Source organism: Corvus kubaryi, unplaced genomic scaffold (genome assembly GCF_017639235.1).
Source record: "Corvus kubaryi isolate FWS band 111438036 unplaced genomic scaffold, C.kubaryi_AGA036_p1.0 137, whole genome shotgun sequence".
Classification (NCBI taxonomy): Eukaryota; Metazoa; Chordata; class Aves; order Passeriformes; family Corvidae; genus Corvus; species Corvus kubaryi.
In genome coordinates, this window is record NW_024580671.1 from 14,388,482 (window position 1) to 14,393,967 (window position 5,486).

The following is a 5,486-nucleotide window of genomic DNA, read 5'->3' on the forward strand; positions in this document are numbered from 1 at the left end:
ATAGGAAACTCCACCTCTTGTCAAATTTTAACACTTTAAAACAACATCTAAAAGGGAGGGCTTCAGTGAAAGTGAAAATTAAGGAAGAGAAGAGTGAGACATGACAGAAAAGGAACTTGAAGGACAGAGCAGGCAGAATTAGTAATACAGAAGACCAGTAAGAAAGACAAATCTCAGACATAAAGACAAGGAGGAAAAGAAATCAGGAAGGAGAATGCAGGAATGCATAAAGAGGAGAAGAAAAAACACAACCAGCAAGATGACAAATAGCAAAAAAGGAATGAGGGAGCAGATTAGGAGGGATAAAGGCACATGATGAAATCAGGTAGCAGACACAAACCGGTTGCATTGAGAGTGGGGTTTTTCTTCCCTCCTATAGCCCCAAGGGAGCTTGGCTTGCTAATTGAGGTATTTATGTGTTCACCCCTGTAACCAGCCAGATCTTATACTGATGTCAGCAAGAAGTGGCAGCAGAGATTGTTTCTGTTTAAAGGAGCCTCAGAAATACCTATTCCTCCTCAGGAAGCTGTCTTTGCCCAAATAAATCCCCCCTTGACAGAGGATGCACTTGCACACTATCTTAATTCACCTTGATGGCAGCAGATAGGGAAAGATTTAGCCCCAAATTTAAATAGTTGATAAGGGCAGATTCACTTGAGTTTCTTTAACCCTGGAGATCCAAATTCACAGATGCTAGAGAGCCTTGTCTCTCTCTGCTTCCTTTATAAGTGAAATCCGGCTTAACCACTTTGAACTATTTGCCCTGGAGGAGCCAATCTTTCACCATTTGTTGAGTTGAAAACTTCCACCGGTTCCTCAAGTCCAGACAAAGAGTGTGAACGCCTTCCCAGTGTCTGAAGCAATCACCTGGCATACCTTTCACAGGCAGTTTTTTGTTGCTGTTGTACCGAGAAATGGCAAGAATCGTGACACAGATCCAAGGAGGATACTGAATGGAATGGGATTATTTTATTAATTACAAGCTAGGTTATATACCTTTGTACGTAAGGATGGCAGGAGGTCATTTGGTCCTTTGACCAGCCACCCCTAGAAGGATTGGCTGAGGTTCTCTAACACCCGTTCAAAATATTTTTTTCCGATATACCAAAACAAGACTAGTAAACAAATTGCAGGTAGAGATAGAGAATTAGTTTACAAAACCGTCTTCACTGTTTGTCAGAGCTCTATGAGAAAGGAAAAACTTCACAGAATTGTAGAGCAGCTGGAAAATTCCTCTGCCTCTAGCTTTTTAGCATCCACAGTTTTTAGCAAACCTCTTCTGTAAGAGGTATGATAGAATTAAGTATTGGTATTATTTATTAATAATCTGACCAAAATTAATTATCTTCTTCAGTCTAAAAGACTGTGTGCCACCAAATCTCAGCAAGAGGACCAGAAATATTTAGTGAATGTTGAGAATGTTCTTTCATTCCTACCAGTGATCCTTCACATCTTAGATTACCTCAGGGAGAGGCCAAATGGCAAAGGTAGGGAAACTTCAAGAGTTTTCTTTGATGAAGCAGAGGATTTAAAGAAACTATAGATCTGAACAACTTTTAAATTCACTAGAAAATCTGAAAGGATAATGGCTGGCCCCAAACTGGGAGAGCGAATGACAAGTAAGCAGTCACTGAAATAATTACTTGATAATTACCGAGCATCAGAAGGTAAGTGATTTGATAATTTCGTTCCAGTTCACAGAGGACAAATATAAAAAAAACCAATTTTGATCAGATTTTTCTTGATCTTACGCACTTAGCTACTGCTGCTGTGCTGTAACCTGCAAGAGTTCTGTGTACAATCCTCTGTATTATGAATTTGGAGCCAAATTTGCATAAAGATACAATCAAATTAAGGCCCTAGAAAGACTCCTGGACTTATTTACCACCATGTTACTCAAGGTTCATGACTGCATATCCCTGCAGATGTCAAGGCCACTCTAACTGTGAAACCTGAAAGATATAGTGATGAAACAATTCTCATAAGTAGTATAGTTCCCTAAAAATTATACAATATGTTTAGGTCAGGCTTGTACATGCAAGGAAGTGAAAACTGTTTTAAAACGGCTTTTAGGCTCTCTGATGTTATGAAGTATTCTAGGTGTGGTCCCTCTCTCTTCTAGCCCTTTCTAAAGCAGAATTTCACTCTCCTGCCTCCACGCACTAGTAAGAGAAGCGTGAGCTGTCAGGAACCACTGGTATGTCTTTTGATAGCTTGGGCTGCCCCTGAGGCTGAGCAAACATAGGCTGGAAGGGCAGTGTTCACTGTCACCAGTCTTATTGTCTTTATTATAGAGTCTGCAAGCAGCTTTCCCTTTTCACTATCTCTGATTTTAAATTTTTTTCCCCCACAGTATCACATAGAAGCTCAGGCAGGATTCAGGCCTTATTATACCTGACATGCTAAAAAACCCCTCACCAGTAAAATTCCCATTAATTGTATTAATTTTATCAGTGCAACCCAAGCAAAACAGATACACTGTGATGGAATAACATGCATTTGTTTTAGTACAATTTTGTACTTACACAGTATTCCTTTTCATGAATAGGGATTAAAATGTGGTTTATCTACAACATAATGATAATCATCTTTATGGAGAGTTTGTTAAGCTCGAGCAGTAAGTGATTACTTAATTGCTCAAGATGCTGATAGTGCAGCAACTGGCATAGGTTTGATGTGCACAGCAATGGTTCAAGTATTGACTAAATGGCAAATCCTGGTATGTATTTACATGGCACCGGCCTGTTCTTAATAATCTCGTATGTGAGCACCTTTTTTCAGGAACAACTGTAATTTTCTCTGCAGCATGAGTTTTCACACAATAGGTACTTAAAAATTGCTACCATCCCTTTTCACATCCTCTTTATTATGAATAAACTTTTAACTGACAAGTCATGAATGCCAGAACATTTATACCATATATTGAAATACATAACTTCCACAAAGCTATCAGCATATATCATTTTCAATATCATAATCATACTGTGAGCATTTCCCTTGTACAACGCTACAAAAAAAGTCAATTTTAAGATAATAAGAGACTAAACACTAGCTAGAGAGTGAATACTTGATGTAAAAAGATACAATTATATTGCCCATCCCTTCTGTCTCACTTGAATTAAAACAGGGTGCAGATAATTGCTGTGGAACAACTGTTCTTCTAGACGAAGTGAAACTGCAATAAAGGGTATTCAGAATGATGGTTCATTCATCCCTTTTCTTTCCCAGAAACATTTTTTAAAAGACTGATAGTACTGATGCCATCAATTTTGTCATTGAAACTTCCTAGATCTTGTGTCATTCAAATATTTAGCAAAGACAAATGAGTTTTCTGGGTTCACATGAATACCACTGGATGACAAAATACCTGACTATAGAATTCTCAGCTTTTTCAGTTTGTATCAAAGTCCCCCTGAATCTCTTCAGCATCTGACTACTACACACACCTCTTTCATGTGCTTTCCAGCATTGGTGTTAAATAATGCCTTCCGTAACCATTTCAGTTGCAGAAATGACATGGGATGGCTCAATGCTTTCAGTGGTCTTCTCTTGTACTCCTGTTTGAGGACAGAACAAGGCTGCAAGGAAAATAGTCTTTTTTTCCTTTTCAACATTATTCAAGAATAAGACCCACCCTTGCACAAACCCAGAAAGATTACTATTCTGTTAGGGATAACATCTATGGCTGCCAGTTGCATTTCCTCTTGATTAGAAATGGTCCTCTCCAAGAATGGTTCCTGAGGGATGACAACATATCTCAGCATTTTGTAACCATCAGTGGAAGTTCTGTTTCTCACAATCAGTATGGAGAAAGTAGGCCGTGACAGAGGAAAGGTCAAGAGCAAGCAGTTATTTCAAAATAATTGCTTTCCAAAAGTGGGGAAATAATGTTTATTTACACAGTAGAAAGAGTGTGCTGTGGAAAAGGGCACAAGGAGACAGGTTTCTCTACTGCTTCCCATCAAGAGATTTCTACATAAGGTCAGGTTCAAGCACAGGTGAGACATCTCATATAATTCTGTAATTTTAAACATCCAATTCTGGACTACTGGTGCAAAGCACTCTTTATAGTCAATGGAAAGAGATAGCCCCCATAAGTGAGAAAATTGTATTCCTGTCCTAGCATGAGATCAATCACCTTCAGCATGAGCTTGTTTCTCCTGCTGAGACCTGGGTCTGGGCTCCTAGTTCATGTAGATGTCTAACTAAATGCAAATGAACCCAGGCCAGCTGTCTGTGTGTGGCATGCCTCATCCTCAGATGTGCAATCCATACATGTTATTCATAATTTACAGAAGACTGCATGAGAAGCATAAAGAGAAAAGAAAGAAGTGCAATAGAGAAAGAAAGGAAAATGTCAGGCAAATACACAAGGAGAACCATAAGGTGAGGGAAATTGCAATACTGGAAGCAGGATGTGAATGCAGAAGGAATTTAGGATAAATGGCAGCCACAAGTAAATCCCACACAGGTTTCCAATTGCTGACACACAGCATTCCTAGAGAGACACAGAAAACTGTGAGTCTTATAAAAATGTTAGTTCTTTTGCATAAATGTTACATTCCAGTTAAGGGGTCTTTAATTGCTTCCCTAAGATGTCAAGTACTTTACCTACATTTTCCCTCTCTTCATCATATCCCAGCATTTCTAGCTGAAATTTGTCTTGACAACTTTGCCTTCAGAATCAGAAAGTTTCTCCGTTGTCCACTTGCTTAATTTTTAAACACCTCTATGTCCTCACACTCTTCAGTGAAACTCCCCTTGGGCATATTTTGGTCCCAAAATTCCATCATTTCTTGATAAAGACAATGCGTCAGCAATAGCTTTGGCCACTGAGATGCTGACCAGTATAATTTCATTGTCTGCTTGCATTCTCCTGTCTACCTGTGTCTAACTGCTGTCTTTGTTATGTACTTAGGACATGTGCTCTTTGTTCTGTTTGCACAGCATCCTGCAAAATGGCATCCTAGTCTGTGACTGGGTTCGGGGGCACTCTGATAGTAGACGTGATAAACACCCGTGTCCTGTGTGAGGTTGCTATGATGCATGTGAACCACACTGTACTTGCAAGGTTTTAAGTGCAAAAGTACCACCCTGTGCACAGGTACAAGGTAACACCATTCTCTCCTGGTTTTGTGTTGGTACCCACGGTGTTCTCCCTTGGCCTCAGGCCAACGGGATGCTTTAGACCAAGACTTCTAAGCAGAACTTCGTATTCAGCTTATTCCCGTTTGTTTCTTACTGTAAACCACGGCATGGAGCAATTTCCGTGGGAAGAAGCACAAAACAATCTGGATGCTAGAGCGAGCAACCCTGGGCGATAACAGAGGGGCGGCTCTAAGGCAAGAGCCGCGCAGGCCGGCTGCAGTCACTCGTACTCCCGGTCTGCCCGTTCTGCCCAGCACCGCCTCCCGCCTCCCCGCTGGGGCCGCCCCCGGCGCCGGCGCCGCCCCCGCTCCGCCCGCCGCCCCCAGCAGCCCCCGCGT